The following is a 14,761-nucleotide window of genomic DNA, read 5'->3' as shown; positions in this document are numbered from 1 at the left end:
AACGTCTCCTTTAATGAACTACATCAAGCTGTCCGTGTGGGCGACTGACACGCGTTAAGATTGAACCCCAACCACCCACTGGTTTTTCTCATCACTCGACTTAGCCTCGGGTACTACCAAGTTTCCGTGGCCGAGGCTGATCGTGGAAACCGGCAATTATTACCCCAGACATCCTTTACGAATTTATCCTCATGCCGTTTGGGCGTTGCAACGCCCCCGCCACTATCGAAAGAATAATAGACAGTCTCCTCTGTGGCCTGAAGTGGAAGAAGTGTATCTGTTACCTGGACGACGTAGTCGTTTTCTCTAAGGATTTTGAGACATACTTGATTCGCCTTGAACGAGTCCTCATTTGCCTTGCGAATGCTGGGCTGCAGCTCAATGTAAAAAAATCCCACTTCACCGCGCGCAACCTTATCATACTCGGCCATGTCATTGCATAAGATGGCATCAGCCCCGACGTGACAAAGCTTCTAGTTGTTGCGGACTTCCCGAAGCCGACCACACTGAAGGGGCTTCGGAGCTTCATTGGGCTGTACTCTTATTTTCCACGATTTTTTCGCAACCTTGCGACCATCATTTCGCCTGGTACCAAGGTTGTTGGTGACGACTGTAGAATGTGTGCTTGGTCACCATTCTGCATTCTGAGACGAGTCGTTTGCGACACTGCGTCGTTTGTTGACATCCGCGCTTATATTACGGCATTTAGACCAGTCGGCACGAAATAAAAGTGCACACTGACGCCAGTGGGATTGGCCTTGGTGCCGTGACCAACCAGCGCAATTCCGGCTGTGATGAATATGTTGCGGCGTACGCGAGTCGCGCACTCATGAAAGCAGAAACAAATTACTCCGTCACTGAGAAGGATTCTTTGCCCGTAATATGGGCGCAGGGAAAGTTCCGCCCGTACTTGAATGGCCACCCATTTGACGTGATGACTGATCCAAACAGGATTTGTTGGCTCGCCTCTCTGAAGGATCCTACCAGGTTGTCTTTGGCGGTGGTCTCTTCGTGCTCAAAAATACAATACCGCGTGGTTTATCGTTCCGGCCATTACCATTCGGATGCGGACGAACTCTCTCCCTCTACAATGCCGACTGACTTGCTCACCTTACCACAACGGGTCTGTAAATTGTCGTCGCTCACTGTCACAAACATGACTGTCGAGCAGCTGAGGACCCATGGATAGCTTCCATCATCGGCGTCCTGTCTGGTCATTCAGCTACCGGTGCACCAAGAGCACTGCGGCGACAAGCCTTTCACAACCAACTGCGTGAAGAGCTTCTTTATCGTCGAAACTACAACTCGTACGGTCGCAAGTGGCTTTTAGTTTTCCCACGGCATCTGCTGGCATACATATGCGCTGCCTTTTATGCCGGCCCGAGGTGCGCGCTTGCTCTCCTCCTCAAAACGTTCGAGCTACTCCGCGTACGTTACTATTGGACGTTACGTGCGCTCATGTGCGGAATGCCAACGCCGCTAATCATCGCCTACTCGCTCTACGGCACCGTTTGACCACTACCTTGCCCCGTGAAACATCTGATCATGTTAGCATCGATCTGTACGGACCACTGTCTTTAACGGCCGCCGGTAACTGGTGGATAATTGTTGGGATAGACCACGTTACAAGAAACGCCGAAACAGCTGCCTTCCGGGCATCCACGGCTCATGACGTCGCCACTTTTCTGTTACGTCACTTTGTCATTTGCGCCGCCTCGGGAACTTCTGAGTGATCGAGTCCGCGTTTTTCTAATAACGCATTTGAAAGCTGCGGGTGGGAGGAGCACCTCATACCACCCGCCAACCAATGGGCTGACAGAGCGGTTCAACCGCACCCTTGGGGATATGCTTTCAATGTACGTGTCGTCGGATCACTCAAATTGGGACCTTTGTACATGGGTAAACATTTTATGCATATAACACTGCTACACAAAAAACGACATGATTTTCTCCGTTTTTGCAACTTTATAGACGCAAGCCGACCCGTACAGTGGACACCATCCTGCCTTACAACCGTGACGCCGCAGAATTTAAACCGGTTTCGCAACTAGCGCAGCACGCCGTAGAATGTTGCCAAGTCGCTCGTTTTTTTAGAGCTGTAAAACAACAACGCCTGAAGCATCGCCGTGACGATTTTACCGACACTCCCACATTTAACTCCGGATCGGATGTCTGGCTTTAGGTGCCCTGCCCAACACCGTGCCTCCTCTCAAAACCTGAAGCCAAATATCACAGCCCTTACAAAGTCATCGCAGCACTTCGGCCGTAACTACATTGCGGAACCCGTCCCCCCCGTCTCTGACCTTCGCCGCCAAATGCGTGTAACAGGCCACCTTCAACTACTGAAGCCCTACTACGAAGCTCTGGTGTCGTCCTCAACCTACTTTGCCAAGTGGGCTCCTTTTGACGGGGGGCGATGGTAGAAAGGGTAATGAGCAGCTCTTTTAACGCCATCAGCTTATTGGCGTAAGCGCCACATCAAGCACGAGGGTCATGCGATCGTTGGCAATCTATGAACGAAGATAAGTCTGGGTACTGGTAGCAGCGGAAGAAGTACGGCAGAAGGTGCTCGGCGCGCGAGTTCGGCCATCGTCTGCACCTGGTACTTGCACCATCATCTCCACCTAAAACTTGCGCTCGCATCGGTTCTTCTCCTGCCAATAAACGGAATTCGGTCTACTACCGGAGGGACAACACTGACCCCCCTCACAATATATATATATGTATATATTGTGAGCGTTTATTGGTGCCTTCACTCATGAAGAAGACTCATGGAATGGATTATTTGCCATTCGCTAGTGGGACCAATCTCTCACCTGTACATACCCATTATAATCATCATTTGTGGATTACCATCATCGTCTGGGTTCGTTCGGCCGAGTCACCAAGTTCCCTGCGGGCTGAGTAAAGAGACCCGCCTCGGGATTACCGTCTCCTTGTTCCAGTCTGCTTCCCTCTTACAAGTGGTAGAGGTGCGGGGTAGCACACGACGTCCTGAACGAAGCTCCAGGGGTGCGACCGGTTGAGGTAGAGGTCGGGGTCGAACGCAACCTCCACACTGAAGCAACGCAGCAGGAACGAAAAGCTCATTATGATGCCCAGCACCGCAACATCGAGTTTCATCCCGGTGAAATAGTGCTTTTGTGGACCCCGATACGATCGCCGGGCCTGTGCGAGAAGTTTCTGAGCCGCTATATTGGTCCATACACCGTCATTGAGCAAACTTCACCTGTCAACTATAGAGTGTCTCCTGCAGTTGCCTCCAACGACCGTCGCAGACGTGGAAGTTAAGTCGTCCATGTTTCTCGTATGAAGCGTTTTACCCAGCGTGCGCCTTAGCTACAAGCGTCCAGGAGGCCGCTTCCTAGCGAGGGGGGGAAAGTGTGAGCGTTTATTGGTGCCTTCACTCATGAAGAAGACTCATGGAATGAATTATTTGCCATTCGCTAGTGGGACCAATCTCTCACCTGTACATACCCATTATAATCATCATTTGGTTCGTTCGGACGAGTCACCAAGATCCCTGCGGTCTGAGTAAAGAGACCCGTCTCGGGATTACCGTCTCCTTGTTCCAGTCTGCTTCCCTCTTACAAAATATATATATATATATATATCTATATATATATAGATATATATAAAAAGAAGGTCCCCTTCACCCCGAGTAGTCCGAGTGGCGCTGGACCACCCCCAAGAGGGTTCAACGCTGGTCGACCACTCTCGACATGTCGTAGACACTCGAGTCACGGCCCGGGGGTTAAAAAGAAGGTCCCCTTCACCCCGAGTAGTCCGAGTGGCGCTGGACCACCCCCAAGAGGGTTCAACGCTGGTCGACCACTCTCGACATGTCGTAGACACTCGAGTCACGGCCCGGGGGTTAAAAAGAAGGTCCCCTTCACCCCGAGTAGTCCGAGTGGCGCTGGACCACCCCCAAGAGGGTTCAACGCTGGTCGACCACTCTCGACATGTCGTAGACACTCGAGTCACGGCCCGGGGGTTAAAAAGAAGGTCCCCTTCACCCCGAGTAGTCCGAGTGGCGCTGGACCACCCCCAAGAGGGTTCAACGCTGGTCGACCACTCTCGACATGTCGTAGACACTCGAGTCACGGCCCGGGGGTTAAAAAGAAGGTCCCCTTCACCCCGAGTAGTCCGAGTGGCGCTGGACCACCCCCAAGTGCAGGAAACAAAAAAGACCTTAACATAAATACCCGAGAAAGTGCTGGGGAAACAGCCCCGCCGGTAGCGTAGTGGTTATCGCACCAGACCGGTATTCTGGAGGTCGTGGGTTCGGATCCCACCCGGCGGGCATTTTTTCACCACTTTCTTTTCGACTCAAAAAATTCTTCATCTCTTTCTATGACCCACCACAACCTCCCCTTTGCTTTCCGAGGTTTTCTTGACTGCCAACCCTTATTTTCTGTCTTATTTCACGGAGCCCCTCATTTCCCATTTTCTGATTCGCTACATGCTTAGCGAGGGCCTCTGTTCTGGCAGTCTTGGTGCCAAAGGGAGCTTAAGAGGGTTCAACGCTGGTCGACCACTCTCGACATGTCGTAGACACTCGAGTCACGGCCCGGGGGTTAAAAAGAAGGTCCCCTTCACCCCGAGTAGTCCGAGTGGCGCTGGACCACCCCCAAGTGCAGGAAACAAAAAAGACCTTAACATAAATACCCGAGAAAGTGCTGGGGAAACAGCCCCGCCGGTAGCGTAGTGGTTATCGCACCAGACCGGTATTCTGGAGGTCGTGGGTTCGGATCCCACCCGGCGGGCATTTTTTCACCACTTTCTTTTCGACTCAAAAAATTCTTCATCTCTTTCTATGACCCACCACAACCTCCCCTTTGCTTTCCGAGGTTTTCTTGACTGCCAACCCTTATTTTCTGTCTTATTTCACGGAGCCCCTCATTTCCCATTTTCTGATTCGCTACATGCTTAGCGAGGGCCTCTGTTCTGGCAGTCTTGGTGCCAAAGGGAGCTTAAGAGGGTTCAACGCTGGTCGACCACTCTCGACATGTCGTAGACACTCGAGTCACGGCCCGGGGGTTAAAAAGAAGGTCCCCTTCACCCCGAGTAGTCCGAGTGGCGCTGGCTACCACCCCCAAGTGCAGGAAACAAAAAAGACCTTAACATAAATACCCGAGAAAGTGCTGGGGAAACAGCCCCGCCGGTAGCGTAGTGGTTATCGCACCAGACCGGTATTCTGGAGGTCGTGGGTTCGGATCCCACCCGGCGGGCATTTTTTCACCACTTTCTTTTCGACTCAAAAAATTCTTCATCTCTTTCTATGACCCACCACAACCTCCCCTTTGCTTTCCGAGGTTTTCTTGACTGCCAACCCTTATTTTCTGTCTTATTTCACGGAGCCCCTCATTTCCCATTTTCTGATTCGCTACATGCTTAGCGAGGGCCTCTGTTCTGGCAGTCTTGGTGCCAAAGGGAGCTTAAGAGGGTTCAACGCTGGTCGACCACTTTCGACATGTCGTAGACACTCGAGTCACGGCCCGGGGGTTAAAAAGAAGGTCCCCTTCACCCCGAGTAGTCCGAGTGGCGCTGGCTACCACCCCCAAGTGCAGGAAACAAAAAAGACCTTAACATAAATACCCGAGAAAGTGCTGGGGAAACAGCCCCGCCGGTAGCGTAGTGGTTATCGCACCAGACCGGTATTCTGGAGGTCGTGGGTTCGGATCCCACCCGGCGGAGATTTTTTCACCACTTTCTTTTCGACTCAAAAAATTCTTCATCTCTTTCTATGACCTTCATCTCTATGACCTTTCTTGATGACCTTTCATCTCTATGACCTTTCATCTCTATGACCTTTCTTCATCTCTTTCTACGCACCAGACCGGTATTCTGGAGGTCGTGGGTTCGGATCCCACCCGGCGGGCATTTTTTCACCACTTTCTTTTCGACTCAAAAAATTCTTCATCTCTTTCTATGACCCACCACTACCTCCCCTTTGCTTTCCGAGGTTTTCTTGACTGCCAACCCTTATTTTCTGTCTTATTTCACGGAGCCCCTCATTTCCCATTTTCTGATTCGCTACATGCTTAGCGAGGGCCTCTGTTCTGGCAGTCTTGGTGCCAAAGGGAGCTTAAGAGGGTTCAACGCTGGTCGACCACTCTCGACATGTCGTAGACACTCGAGTCACGGCCCGGGGGTTAAAAAGAAGGTCCCCTTCACCCCGAGTAGTCCGAGTGGCGCTGGCTACCACCCCCAAGTGCAGGAAACAAAAAAGACCTTAACATAAATACCCGAGAAAGTGCTGGGGAAACAGCCCCGCCGGTAGCGTAGTGGTTATCGCACCAGACCGGTATTCTGGAGGTCGTGGGTTCGGATCCCACCCGGCGGGCATTTTTTCACCACTTTCTTTTCGACTCAAAAAATTCTTCATCTCTTTCTATGACCCACCACAACCTCCCCTTTGCTTTCCGAGGTTTTCTTGACTGCCAACCCTTATTTTCTGTCTTATTTCACGGAGCCCCTCATTTCCCATTTTCTGATTCGCTACATGCTTAGCGAGGGCCTCTGTTCTGGCAGTCTTGGTGCCAAAGGGAGCTTAAGAGGGTTCAACGCTGGTCGACCACTCTCGACATGTCGTAGACACTCGAGTCACGGCCCGGGGGTTAAAAAGAAGGTCCCCTTCACCCCGAGTAGTCCGAGTGGCGCTGGCTACCACCCCCAAGTGCAGGAAACAAAAAAGACCTTAACATAAATACCCGAGAAAGTGCTGGGGAAACAGCCCCGCCGGTAGCGTAGTGGTTATCGCACCAGACCGGTATTCTGGAGGTCGTGGGTTCGGATCCCACCCGGCGGGCATTTTTTCACCACTTTCTTTTCGACTCAAAAAATTCTTCATCTCTTTCTATGACCTTCATCTCTATGACCTTTCTTGATGACCTTTCATCTCTATGACCTTTCATCTCTATGACCTTTCTTCATCTCTTTCTACGCACCAGACCGGTATTCTGGAGGTCGTGGGTTCGGATCCCACCCGGCGGGCATTTTTTCACCACTTTCTTTTCGACTCAAAAAATTCTTCATCTCTTTCTATGACCCACCACAACCTCCCCTTTGCTTTCCGAGGTTTTCTTGACTGCCAACCCTTATTTTCTGTCTTATTTCACGGAGCCCCTCATTTCCCATTTTCTGATTCGCTACATGCTTAGCGAGGGCCTCTGTTCTGGCAGTCTTGGTGCCAAAGGGAGCTTAAGAGGGTTCAACGCTGGTCGACCACTCTCGACATGTCGTAGACACTCGAGTCACGGCCCGGGGGTTAAAAAGAAGGTCCCCTTCACCCCGAGTAGTCCGAGTGGCGCTGGCTACCACCCCCAAGTGCAGGAAACAAAAAAGACGTTAACATAAATACCCGAGAAAGTGCTGGGGAAACAGCCCCGCCGGTAGCGTAGTGGTTATCGCACCAGACCGGTATTCTGGAGGTCGTGGGTTCGGATCCCACCCGGCGGGCATTTTTTCACCACTTTCTTTTCGACTCAAAAAATTCTTCATCTCTTTCTATGACCCACCACAACCTCCCCTTTGCTTTCCGAGGTTTTCTTGACTGCCAACCCTTATTTTCTGTCTTATTTCACGGAGCCCCTCATTTCCCATTTTCTGATTCGCTACATGCTTAGCGAGGGCCTCTGTTCTGGCAGTCTTGGTGCCAAAGGGAGCTTAAGAGGGTTCAACGCTGGTCGACCACTCTCGACATGTCGTAGACACTCGAGTCACGGCCCGGGGGTTAAAAAGAAGGTCCCCTTCACCCCGAGTAGTCCGAGTGGCGCTGGCTACCACCCCCAAGTGCAGGAAACAAAAAAGACCTTAACATAAATACCCGAGAAAGTGCTGGGGAAACAGCCCCGCCGGTAGCGTAGTGGTTATCGCACCAGACCGGTATTCTGGAGGTCGTGGGTTCGGATCCCACCCGGCGGGCATTTTTTCACCACTTTCTTTTCGACTCAAAAAATTCTTCATCTCTTTCTATGACCCACCACAACCTCCCCTTTGCTTTCCGAGGTTTTCTTGACTGCCAACCCTTATTTTCTGTCTTATTTCACGGAGCCCCTCATTTCCCATTTTCTGATTCGCTACATGCTTAGCGAGGGCCTCTGTTCTGGCAGTCTTGGTGCCAAAGGGAGCTTAAGAGGGTTCAACGCTGGTCGACCACTCTCGACATGTCGTAGACACTCGAGTCACGGCCCGGGGGTTAAAAAGAAGGTCCCCTTCACCCCGAGTAGTCCGAGTGGCGCTGGCTACCACCCCCAAGTGCAGGAAACAAAAAAGACCTTAACATAAATACCCGAGAAAGTGCTGGGGAAACAGCCCCGCCGGTAGCGTAGTGGTTATCGCACCAGACCGGTATTCTGGAGGTCGTGGGTTCGGATCCCACCCGGCGGGCATTTTTTCACCACTTTCTTTTCGACTCAAAAAATTCTTCATCTCTTTCTATGACCCACCACAACCTCCCCTTTGCTTTCCGAGGTTTTCTTGACTGCCAACCCTTATTTTCTGTCTTATTTCACGGAGCCCCTCATTTCCCATTTTCTGATTCGCTACATGCTTAGCGAGGGCCTCTGTTCTGGCAGTCTTGGTGCCAAAGGGAGCTTAAGAGGGTTCAACGCTGGTCGACCACTCTCGACATGTCGTAGACACTCGAGTCACGGCCCGGGGGTTAAAAAGAAGGTCCCCTTCACCCCGAGTAGTCCGAGTGGCGCTGGCTACCACCCCCAAGTGCAGGAAACAAAAAAGACCTTAACATAAATACCCGAGAAAGTGCTGGGGAAACAGCCCCGCCGGTAGCGTAGTGGTTATCGCACCAGACCGGTATTCTGGAGGTCGTGGGTTCGGATCCCACCCGGCGGGCATTTTTTCACCACTTTCTTTTCGACTCAAAAAATTCTTCATCTCTTTCTATGACCCACCACTACCTCCCCTTTGCTTTCCGAGGTTTTCTTGACTGCCAACCCTTATTTTCTGTCTTATTTCACGGAGCCCCTCATTTCCCATTTTCTGATTCGCTACATGCTTAGCGAGGGCCTCTGTTCTGGCAGTCTTGGTGCCAAAGGGAGCTTAAGAGGGTTCAACGCTGGTCGACCACTCTCGACATGTCGTAGACACTCGAGTCACGGCCCGGGGGTTAAAAAGAAGGTCCCCTTCACCCCGAGTAGTCCGAGTGGCGCTGGCTACCACCCCCAAGTGCAGGAAACAAAAAAGACCTTAACATAAATACCCGAGAAAGTGCTGGGGAAACAGCCCCGCCGGTAGCGTAGTGGTTATCGCACCAGACCGGTATTCTGGAGGTCGTGGGTTCGGATCCCACCCGGCGGGCATTTTTTCACCACTTTCTTTTCGACTCAAAAAATTCTTCATCTCTTTCTATGACCCACCACAACCTCCCCTTTGCTTTCCGAGGTTTTCTTGACTGCCAACCCTTATTTTCTGTCTTATTTCACGGAGCCCCTCATTTCCCATTTTCTGATTCGCTACATGCTTAGCGAGGGCCTCTGTTCTGGCAGTCTTGGTGCCAAAGGGAGCTTAAGAGGGTTCAACGCTGGTCGACCACTCTCGACATGTCGTAGACACTCGAGTCACGGCCCGGGGGTTAAAAAGAAGGTCCCCTTCACCCCGAGTAGTCCGAGTGACGCTGGCTACCACCCCCAAGTGCAGGAAACAAAAAAGACCTTAACATAAATACCCGAGAAAGTGCTGGGGAAACAGCCCCGCCGGTAGCGTAGTGGTTATCCCACCAGACCGGTATTCTGGAGGTCGTGGGTTCGGATCCCACCCGGCGGCATTTTTTCACCACTTTCTTTTCGACTCAAAAAATTCTTCATCTCTTTCTATGACCCACCACAACCTCCCCTTTGCTTTCCGAGGTTTTCTTGACTGCCAACCCTTATTTTCTGTCTTATTTCACGGAGCCCCTCATTTCCATTTTCTGATTCGCTATATATATATATATATATATATACAACCTACCAAGTCCTCCCCTTTCCCTTCCGGTGTTTTCTTGACTGCCAACCCTTATTTCTGTCTTATTTTCAACGAGCCCATCATTTCCCATTTTGATTCGCTACATGCAAAGCGAGGGCCTCTGCTCTGGCAGTCTTGATGCCATAGGAAGCTTAAGAGGATTCAACGCTGGTCAACCACTCTTGACATGTCGTAAACACTTGAGTCACGGCCCGGGGGTTATAAAGAAGATCCCCTTCACCCCGAGTAGTCCGAGTAGCGCTGGCTACCACCCTCAAGCACGGGAAACAAAAATACCTTAACATAAATACCCCAGAAAGTGGAGGGGGAAATCGCCACATCCGGTAGCGTAGTGGGTATCGCACCAGACTGCTATTCTGGAGGGCATGAGTTCGGATCAAACCAGGTAGGCGTTTTTTTCTCCACTTTCTTTCTTTCCTTTGTTGTATTCTTTATCTGTTTCAATCACCTACCGCATCAACCCCTTTGCTTTCCGAGGTTTTCTTGACTGCCAACTCTTATATATATATATATATATATATAAGAGTTGGCAGTTATATATATATATATTATATATATATATATATATATATATATATATATATATATATATAGTTATATATATATAAGAGTTTTATATATATATATATAATATATATATATATATATATATATAAATATGGCAGAATATGTCCATCCGATTCAAAAGAGTATGTTCCAACCCTCAAGACTTTGCCGCCAACTCGACCAACTACGCAATGATTTAACCCGCCAACAATACCCTCTTCCCGTAATAAACGATACCATTGAAAAATCGAAAACACTGGACAGACTTGAAATAATAAACAGCAGCAGCAACGATGAAATTTCATTTTGAAACGACCACACTTATATACAATAACATGGTGCTAGCGAAGCACAAGGGACATTATATGGAGCCTAACAGATAGCCTTAATACTATACATTATCACAAGAAAACACAAAGACATTTTACGCCAGTTCGCCACGAGCCTATATATATTGCACATTATTTTCCTGACAGTGAAACGGACGGAACGCTGATGCAGTCGTCACCTAATCTAAGAATTTCCACGGCTTCGATAATTTCTTGGGTAGTCTGCTCTCTGAGTTCGCCTATTACCTTGCAATCTTGAAACACCGGCCTGCAGCCACACAGGAGGCAATGCGAGCTCTGATGGCCACTGGCAGTATTAAATAGGGTGTTTCTGTGTTCGCGCAGCCTTTCATTAAGGCATCGGCCTGTTTGACCCACGTACCGCTTTTTGCATGGGTGGAGCGGAAGCGAATACACAAATCCTTTTTGACAAGGTACAAACTTTGCTCTGTGCTGCTTATCGCACCTCTTCCCATGGGAAGCCTCATTGTTGATTTTTCTGCAAAGTCGTGAAACCTTGTCGGGGGCAGAACAAATCACTGTCACTCCTGACTCCTGCGGGATCTTCTCTAGCATGTGCGAGTAACCAAGCATGTGCGGAATTATTGTTAACCAATCTTTCTTAATTCTGGAATCTCTTCCTTGGAGTTCGAGTGAGCCGCACTTTCCTAGTTCCTTGAACAGCCCCAGGGAAAGGAAGGACAAAAGATGCCTCGGGCATCCCGCTTCCTCGAGGGGTTGTGTTCGGCTTCGGAAGCTCTCGTGGGCTGTATGATGGCAAGGTTTACGAAAGGCATTGTTGTAGCAAGCCTTAATGACAGCTCTCTTTACCAGGCTAAAGTGAGCAGTATCAAACGGTAAAAGAAGGATTGCTGCCCCTCAGCTCATATGTCCCATAGGTGTGCTCTGGGGAACAAGAAATCTTGATGTCCAGGAACTTCAGTTGGCCTTGAAATGGTGCTTCACTTGTGACACACAGCGGTGTTATGCACGATGTAAACAGGTCAAACACATCGCCACCATTCTCATCCAGTGACTCCTTGATAATGTTTCCGAAAACAATGTTTCGCTCAAACAAGTCAAAAAGCATGCAAAAAGGTTCTGCAAAGAATTCTACCTGGAGCATCTCAGAAAAACCTCGACGGTAATGTGTCCCTATGGCTGCAAATATTCTTTAGTGCCAAAACTCACAAGATTGATTGCCCACTACGTGTTATGGTGTCAGAATGTGGTACATTGCAAAAGAAGGTAGCCATGTTTCTGATAAAGGCCGAAAACAGCTTTTTGTGTTCACCATTTTTTTGTAAAGAATTAGGGTTACTTTACTGAATTTTTGAAACAGAACAGTTCCCGAGGCTTGCTGTCTCGTTCGATGTAGAGGACTTGTAATACTCTTTGCTACATAATATTGCCGCGAACCATCTATGGGTTGGTTTTTACTGCCGGGCACGCCCGGCTGTGTTATCTGCGTTCCAAGCAAAGCGCGTCTTGTATTCTTTATTTTTATGCCGCACGGGCTATCATATTCAGATAAGCAGACTGTTTCGCCCTAACGTCGCTATCCCAGAATAATCTTCTGTGATCTACAATGTTCTGGATGTGAATCGACGGTTCTAGAAACACTCGCACTGAAAGATAAAAGCCTGCAGAGCAGACGCCGCGGCATTCGGTTCGACGACACTCGCCTGCGCAAGTCACTTTGTTGACCACTGCTTCGCCGCCTCTGTAAACTTTTGAGTTGTTAGGGGAGCACAAGTTCGCTCCAATAAACTTGTTTCTCCTGCAAGAAAACTGCGTCGTTCTTGCCTTCGTGACATCTGGTGGAGGTTCTGGGTAAATGCACCCTAAGCCCTCGTCAAGCCGAGAAGCAAGCCCGACTCGTGCCAGCCGCCGACACCAAGGTCTCACACCAGAATTTGGACTGCTTCCTGATAAAGTGAAAAAAGAAGACGTCGTGAAAACCACTATGACCAATGCAGGCCCCATGACCATCGCTCCCAGTCCTGCCCTCGTTCTTCAGCAACCTAGGGAGCCCCCATCATTCCATGGGTCACCTTCCGAGGACCCCGAAGACTGGTTGGAGCCAGTCGAACGGGTCAGGCTGTTCAATCGATGGGACGACGCGGAGACACTGAGGCAAGTGTTCTTCTACCTTGAGGACTCAGCAAGGATCTGTTTCGAAAACCATGAGAGCTCGCTTGAGTCTTGGAACAATTATCGAACGCAATTTTTAACGACGTTCACCACGGTTGTGCGAAAAGAGCGGGCCGAAGTCTTGCTGCAGACGCGAACACAACACCCTAACGAAAGTGTTGTTGTGTTCATCGAAGAGATGAAGCGGCTCTTCAGGCATGCTGATCCCTCAATGGCGGAAGAAAAAAAGTTGCGCTTCTTAATGCGCGGTGTGAAGCAGGAATTTTTTGCTGGACTTTGCCCAAAACTGTCGCCAAATTTGTGACCGAAGCCAGCACAATTGAGAAGGCTCTTTAAATGCGTACTAATCACTGTGACCGCAACTTTGTTGGCACGGCCAATGCGAACTACGTCGACAGCATACGTATTCCGGCAGACAGCCTACGTGAGACTATCCGCGCCATAGTGGGGGAGGAGCTAAGGACACTACTCCCCACGTCGCCGCAGCCGCAAGTCGCTTCCCTTACCGATGTGATTAGGGAAGAAATGCAGCAAGCGCTGGGTACCTCAACGACGTCAGAAGCACCTCGCGAGCCGCACGTCATGGCCTACGCGGCTGCTGTTTGCGAGCCTCGCAAACCTGCGCCCTACCGTCACGAGGCTCCGTACAGTCGCCCCCTGTCACCGGCCCGACCACCTGCGGTGCAAACCCCCGCCCCAATTAAGACCGAGGTGTGGCAAACGCCCTATAATCGTCCGCTGTTCTACCACTGCGGAGAGGCTTACCCCATCTACCATCGCTGCCCCTACAAGAGGCTCGGTTTCCGAGGCTTCTCCGTCGACGCACCACGACCCCGACCCTTCACTGGTCTTCACTGCCTCTTCACTGCCCACCGGGGGAGCGTAAGCAGCGGTGAGCGCGCAAAGCTGCGATGGCACGAGCGTAATGGTGAGCGGAGAGCATTGGGGGCCCCCACTACAGCGCGCAGTGCCGGATGGCCGGACGGCCATGCCGGCCCGGCGGTCATAGGTTGATGATAAGCTTCTGTGATTCAAAGAAGTGCCACTTGTGGTTGTGGCCGATGTCCACGAGCAGGTGAGTGTACAGGGGCAGCACCTGCTTCCTCACGAGCCTGTACTTGGCGGTGCTGAGTCCGTCCCGGTTCATGCGGTACCACGCCATCTGCACGAGCGCCATCCTTATGTTGTTCGGCGACTCTGGGCGCTGGTTATGCTTGATCATGGTGTACAGGGCGACAGATGCTGGTGGGCGAATGATCTTTAGGTTTTTGTGCTTGATCCTGTAGGCCATGTCCTCGTCTTCAATTCCCCAGCCCCAGTAGAGGTTGGAGAAGCCCTTCACCCGGAGGAAACGCTCCCTCTTGATGGCGAACACACCGCCTACCAGCATCTGGTACGGCAGTGTGTAGTTGAACTTCTCTATGGCAACGGACATGTGCCGAGGACTGGGTGGACAGCTGAAGAGCCGGCTGAAACAGAGCCGGCTGGAATAGTGGACAGCTGTAGAGCTGCAAAACCGGCTGAAATAGAGCCGGTTTTGACCGTGATAGCCTTCCTGCATGGAAATGATACAGACCCCTTAATCCCAAGACCGAACACCGTACCCACAGCCCGACGACCCGATCTAACTCGGACGTGACTCCCGAACAGACGACAACGACACGACGCGACGCGTACCCGAAATGACAGAGCCTGCCGCTGAGAAGAAAACGACAATGACGACGCATAGTGCCCGACAGTCAACA

At 50.7% G+C, this 14,761-nt stretch overlaps 1 non-coding gene and 2 pseudogenes across 1 annotated transcript; 2 read left to right on the top strand and 1 right to left on the bottom strand.

The window, feature by feature from the left end:
- Positions 1-5,623: 5,623 nt before the first annotated feature.
- Positions 5,624-5,696, top strand: Trnat-ggu (transfer RNA threonine (anticodon GGU)). Its single transcript has one exon. It is a non-coding gene; the product is annotated as a tRNA-Thr (tRNA).
- A 7,003-nt stretch (positions 5,697-12,699) lies between these two features.
- On the top strand, positions 12,700-13,902 carry LOC144163781 (uncharacterized; annotated as a pseudogene).
- A 117-nt stretch (positions 13,903-14,019) lies between these two features.
- Positions 14,020-14,451, bottom strand: LOC144163780 (beta-1,4-N-acetylgalactosaminyltransferase bre-4 pseudogene; annotated as a pseudogene).
- Between the last annotated feature and the right edge of the window lie 310 nt (positions 14,452-14,761).

Source organism: Haemaphysalis longicornis, unplaced genomic scaffold, assembly GCF_048455015.1.
Source record: "Haemaphysalis longicornis isolate Haplotype H1 unplaced genomic scaffold, Haemaphysalis longicornis Haplotype H1 scaffold_13, whole genome shotgun sequence".
Taxonomy (NCBI): Eukaryota; Metazoa; Arthropoda; class Arachnida; order Ixodida; family Ixodidae; genus Haemaphysalis; species Haemaphysalis longicornis.
Note: the sequence above shows the minus strand (reverse complement) of the source record. Positions and strands in the feature narration are given on the sequence as shown.